Raw genomic sequence first — 7,105 nt, forward strand, 5'->3', positions numbered from 1 at the left:
TTGCATTTATTTAATTAAAAATACAGTAAAAACAGTAATATTGTGAAATATTATTACAATTTAAAATAACTGTTTTCTATTGGAATATAATATAAAATGTAATTTATTTCTGTGTTGGAAAAGCTGAATTTTCAGCATCGTTAATCCAGTATTCAGTGTCACATGATCCTTCAGAAATCATTTTAATATGATGATTTGATGCTCAAGAAACATTTATTGTGCACAGATGTACAAAATATTTGTGTACAATATTTTTTTTTCAGGATTCTTTGATGAATAGAAAGTTCAAACAAACAGCGTTTATTTGAAATATAATCTGTTGTTACATTTTAAATGTCTTTACTGCCACTTTTGATTGATTTAATGCATCCTTGCTGAAAAAAAATATTAATTTCTTTAAATTCTTCTAAAAAAAATAAAAATAAAAATTCTTACTGACCCCAAACTTAACTAAACTTAACTTAACTAAACTTAACTAAACTTAACTTAACTAACTAAACGGTAGTGTATAATGCTACAAAAGCTTTGTATTTCAGATAAATGCTGTTCTTTTGAACTTTCTATTCATCAAGGAACCCTGAAAAAAAAGTACACAACTGTTTTTAACATTGATAATAATAATGAATGTTTCTTGAGCAGCAAATCATCATATTAAAATGATTTCTGAAGGATCATGTGACACTGAAGACTGGAGTAATGATGCTGAAAATTCAGCTTTGCCAACACAAGAATAAATTACATTTTCAAATAGAAAACAGTTATTTTAAATTGTAATATTTCACATTACTGATTTTACTGTATTTTTAATTAAATAAATGCAGCCTTGGTGAGCAGACGAAACTTCTTTATAAAGCATTAAAAATGTTACCGATCCCAAACTTTTGAACGGTAGTGTGTATATATATATATATATATATATATATATATATATATATATACTGTGCATGCTACTGCAGAAATAATATTACTTCTCTCATAGACCTTACTCACAGCAGCGCCATCTTTGATTTTTAATGGGAATGAAAGCGAGGCTGTGAAGGATAGACATCTCTTCAGTGGGTTGTACTATTATTTGTTTTTGGATGATGAAACACTGCAAAAATATCTTTCCCCGAAATTTCAGTAGACAAAAAACTCCAGATGACATGAGTTGTGGAAAATAAGTGATCCAGGAGATTTATACAGCTTTTTACAGAGGTCTATCGCTCACAGCCTCGCTTATACTTGTCATGGAGCTGCTCTGATGGGTCAGATCTGACCTTCAGCTCATTGATTGGTATATCTATATCTGTTATCTGATTAAAATGACCCCCTCCATACACTCGATTACCCTTCTCCTCTCCTCCCTTTGGTTTGTATTTATTTATTTAAATATTTATAATTAAGTTGAGTGACTATCCATCCAGGTCAAAATACATTTTGTTTTTTTTACTTAACTGTATAAACACTAAAAACGTTAATACTTTAATAATGGACAACACACAAAATCTAAATAAAAAATCATTTTGTCAGTGAAATATTCTTAATATGGCTGCATTCATATTCATTCTACGTGTAGTTACATTTCATTCTTTTTACAAATAATTTACAGAATATATATAAAAAAAAGATTTCTAAATGACTGCCAGCAAAAGTGACAAAAAGAAGCCTTTTGCTGGTTTATACAAAGTCATTCTGTCATTATTAACAAATTTTATTGACAATTTATATGCATCATGTCTTTGCACAATGCATGAAATTGGTTTGCTTCCCAGAGGAAACACTGTGCAATAGAGTCATGATGACCTAATCACATTACAGACACATAAGATCATTATCTTTGTGGTGAATCCATTCCAATTCATTTAAAGTTTAATGCAACGAAAATTAAATCAGAAAGGATGATTTTGCAATTTGCCTTTCCCTGAAGGCAGCACCGAAGAACTGACACTGACACTGCTTTTGTTGCATTAAGTCTATCAGATTATTTAGATTTTATCAGTTCTAGAGCATAACAACAAAATGAAATAGACCACCAAGAGGTCATCTTGAATTATTTTGTAGGTGGAATATGATATTAAGCTTGTGTAAGCAGGAAGGTTCACTTCCTGTGTGTGTGTGTGTGTGTGTTAGCAGCTGTGGGGGTGAACAGACTCAGCAAACAATGCTACAAATACATGCTGTACTCTCCAATGATTTGAACAAATAAAAGATCTTGTATCTTCTTCTGCTTTGATAAAGATGTTTTAGCTTTTGTTGAGTTACATGGTGCATTCTTGGCAAAACAAATCAATAACACTCATGATTGACCCTGATCTTAAACAGCCCAGTAAAATTAGCCTGGGCGGAGTGTTGTTCCCTTTCACGTGTGTCAGCACTGAATGAGAGCATTAATATAATATGAAATATACAGGCAGTTGTATAAACCATGCTGAGCATGCACCTGTGCTATTTATAAAACCTTGTCTTTTCTGGGAAGGTCTGGTGCTTACATCATGAATATAATCCGTCTTGGGTTACAACTTAACTGGAACCGTTACCTTCAAATGCCCTTTAGTCCCTCTGCGCTCAGACATGCTCTGTTCCTGCCTTTTGTCAAACATACATACACACACACACACATGTTCATATTTGTGAATTGTGGGGACATTCCATAAGCGTAATGGCAAACCGTATTTTCTATCCCCCTACCCCTAAATCTAACCATCACAGGAAACTGTGCACACTTTTACTTTCTCACAAAAACTCATTCTGTATGATTTATAAGCCTTTTGAAAAGTGGGGACAGGGGGTAATGTCCTCATAAGACACCTCTTTTTGTATTACCTATGTTCTACCCATGTCATTATACACATTTGTGTCCTGATATGTCACAAAAACACACACACACAAAATTACTTTGCTATCTAAATAATGGCATACGTTAGACTTCTATTGTTCAAATTTGTAATAGGTTTTGTCGGATTTAGGTAATTCCTGAAGACAAACTACAGCTAAATATGTACACATGTTACATGTTTAATCTAAATGAGGACATATCACAGATCTCTATTGTTTTAGAATAAAATAAAACTGTATTTATTTTATGTATGATTAGTTTTTCCAATTGAGTACATTCCCAAAGACAGATGTGGCTAAGGTCTGGGGACAATTTTATGTCAAACTAAGCAAATACATGCACATACACAGAATTGCAGTCTACAAATAGATTACTCTGTTCATCCTGTTTGTTTACTTAGATAAACATAAGCTGTTTTCCTTTCTACTTGATATGGCTGAAGTCACAAAGCCACGCGTGAGAGGTGTGACATCATCTTCACACCTCCCCTCCCCCGTCTCGTGCTGTAATCCGAATCAGCAGGGATTTTGATGACATTTGTTTTAAAGTTAAACATATGCTGATCGTGGCAGAACTTTATCAGCAGCTTTCATGGAGGGACGAATATCATTGAACCTCAGTTTGGAACCAAAGAAGGAACAAACTGTGCCGTTCTAAAGATACAAGTTACCCCATGCAAAGCGTCCGGGCCAAAGGATCGATGAAGCATGAAAGTCCTAATCTTTTAGACACAGACATAAACACACAGCTGCAAAAGTTCACACTCTGCCTTTTCCCCTTTAGCTAAAGGCAAATGAAACACTATTTACCTTATGCTATCAAGCAACCATATTAAAGGCACAATATGTAAGATTTTTGGATTAAAATATCTAAAAACCACTAGAACAATGTTATATATTTTGTTGACTTGTGTACTTACATTATCCCAAATGTTTCCAAGAATGTTTAAATCCAGAGAAATAAGTCATTTTAACCAGGACACGGACCATGTCCGTGTGTTGTCTATAAAAGACATCATACCTGCGTTACCCTCGGTTTCCGGGATTATTTTGTGAAAACCATTAAAACACCAAAGACGCTATAATATATGTTTTTTTAGACAGGTGAGCAACTGTTTGGATACATTCATCAACAGAAAATGAATCATTGTTACTGTATATAGCTTGACACAGTAATTCTTATTGTTTAAATCTCGTTTTCTTGATTTACAGTGAGTACCATTATTTACCATGTCTAATATCGATCTAGCTTACTGCAGTGTGCAACAAGAATCCCATAGTAGCTGCCGAGTGAATGCACAGAGTAGCGTTATAACAACTTTTAATACACAAAATATCTAATATGAAAACACAGCACTGCTTTTTAATGTTTCTCAAAAGCATGATTTATCATATTTGATGCTTACATTTTAACATGAAATCTATGTTGCTTTTGTCTAGTAAATGTTATATTAGTAACAATATAAAAGTTAAGTTATGTTTACAGCAAACAGTCACACGTAACAAACTGAAGGTGGACATTTTATTTTAGGCCTATATTAAAAGACATTTTGTATAATACAGTTTTATAAAACGGTTAGTTCCTGTCCTTGATTCTGATTGGTCAATAGCTGTTTTATTTACAATAAAACGCGGCTATGATTGCTTCACGCAATGGTTCTGTGCATCACTACACAACACCCTTAGCAACCACTCTTAGCAACGTAAACTGTATGTTCTCAATTGATATTGTTTATTGAAGATTCCTGTATTATATATAATAGTATAGACCCTTTTCACGGACTGTGATGACCCGTTTTAAAAGGCATCAATATTGTAAATCATGCAAAGTTTTTTATATTTTCATTTTTTTAAAAACATATGTATTATTTTTAACACTATACTTAGTATTATATTACCTTTGCATCAAATGATAAAAAACTAGTTAAAGTCCCCCTGAAATCAAAAGTTTTTTAGCTTTTAGTATGAATATGTTAGCCTTAATGTTATGAATAAGCTGGTGTGTTCCAAAACAATGACAAAATTTGCATTTTTAGGAGATATAAGCATTCAAAACTTACAGTCTCTCACTTCCGGATCACGGATTTTCATGACATCACATCGCACTTCAGTTTCTCATCAAATCTTCTGTCCAATCAAATGCTCTCTAAAATAGAGTCCCGACTCCACCTACACTCTTACAGACGCTGAAGCCTCGGCTGAAATCGGTCATTTGCTCACAGGTTTACTAGTTTCTACATGGTGAATGGCACATAGTGCACTATAAAGAGAATAGGGAACGATTCAGACAGTGTAAATATGCTTTCCTTTGACACGAATGAAGTCCGTTTTCGTGTTAGTGTCACATGAACCGCTGCAACGAGAGCAGTCTGCTCCGGTCCAGAGACAGGAAAGCACAGAACGGATCATATCCGCGAGTCGGCACAGACCACAAAACGTATCGGACCCATTTAAATTCTGCACAGAATGCTGTATATAAGCGATATAAAGGACATTATGAGGAGGAATGGTTCGAGATTAGAAGGAAATGATGTTTTACAGAGTCTAACGGCTCTGGCCGAGCTGTAACATAAACAAAACGCTATTGGCTATTTTAAAAAAGGGGCGGAGCTATTCGATATATCGCCCTGTCTTCCTGTTTCAGTTGAAATTACGTCAACACATTAAATAATGCTGCACGTTCGAACACTCTTCAGTGGGACTTTAACGCTGCAGTGAGGGTGTTTCTAATACAGCAGCTATGGGAGTGACAGTAAAAATGACATCTTTCTCTCTTCTGACTGCCGTTTTCAATCGCTCTGTTTTTTTTCCTATTTAAGTTGTGAAAACACTATTAGTTTTTCATTTGCTATTTGAGCAAATGGAAACACAAAAAAAATATATTTAATGTATTCTCTCATTCACCCAACTATGATGACTTCTGCTTCTGAGAAACCTGGAAATGTGAAAAGGGCTATGGAAAAGGGTCTATTTTGAGTAAAAGATCGAGTGAGCGAGTTTATTACCTGCATTCAGATTTATCATTTTCCTTCAGGTCAGTCAAAGTCCCTTTAAGACAAGTCATTTCACTCGGCGGCCATCTTTGAAACGCCTCTCGGGCATCCTGGGCATGCAATCTCTTTGAATGGGGAAACATCAAATTCTCCAAAACTGTTCGCCAACCTTACGATTAAATTTCATATTTGAAATCACCAATGAAATCTAACAACAACCGGCTCATAAATTTAGTTTCTAAACGCTCGAATCATGACAAAAAAACCCTGTAATTTTCAGGCTGGATCAAGCTAATGCGCATGCGCAGACCTAAATGCGCGTCTCTTCGGAGGCGCGCGTCTGACTGTTTCTATAGAAACCGGTGATTCTAACGGCCGCTGAAGTGACGCGATGACTTTACCAGTCGGCGATTGGCTCTTATTTAGAAGGCGGGACTTATTCCGACATATTGCGCGTTACACTTTCTCCCATTCAAAACGATACGAGTGACACGTGTTGTGTTATTCTATAGTCTTTGGGTCAGTCCTATGTTCATAATAAAACATCTCTTTAAATGTCCGATGTATTATCTTGTCCTTTAACAGTTAAAGGCTTTTCCCGTGACTGACAGCGCTAGTCAAAGCATTTCTCAGTTGTGTCTTGTTCCGTGTTCACAACAATTCAGTCTTTTCAATGTAAAAGCCTTCGCTACTGACAGACACACTCATAAAGACAGTCTTTGCCGCCATCTAATGGCGTAATAATGTAACTTCTGTTGCTGTTCACGGTCAGGGACTATTTTTTCTGGCGGAAGGAAGGCTTTTAGTGAAAGTTTAATTCATGGATGTTGCATTGATACATATTTTTGGCTTTAATATTTGTATTGTGTGGTAACCGTTTTATAAAAGCAATAAGGTACTCCAGGCTAGTGCTGTATCGTGTATCGCTTAGCGTCGTGCCTAACAACGCAGCTGTGACTTATTCACAATACAGCACAGCCTCTTGTACCTTATTGCTTACATATTAAAAGGCCTTTTACTTGCTAAAACAGTACAAACTATGAATCAGACGACAGAGGGCATACATAGTAGATTGTGTACATGTTTTTAAGCAAAGTTTTGATCATGTTGATAATTTAGAAGCCTTAGAAATGTGTGTATCAAATACACACCACAAGGTAAAATAGACTTTATATAGTTAAGTAGACTTCATATCAGAGTCTTATAAAATGTATGCATTTAGTATAGATTTTTGTGGAGGTGTTGTCTCCCTTTCCTCCTGCCTGACACAAAACTGAGAAAAAAAAGCATGCATA

Source organism: Megalobrama amblycephala, linkage group LG7, assembly GCF_018812025.1.
Source record: "Megalobrama amblycephala isolate DHTTF-2021 linkage group LG7, ASM1881202v1, whole genome shotgun sequence".
Taxonomy (NCBI): Eukaryota; Metazoa; Chordata; class Actinopteri; order Cypriniformes; family Xenocyprididae; genus Megalobrama; species Megalobrama amblycephala.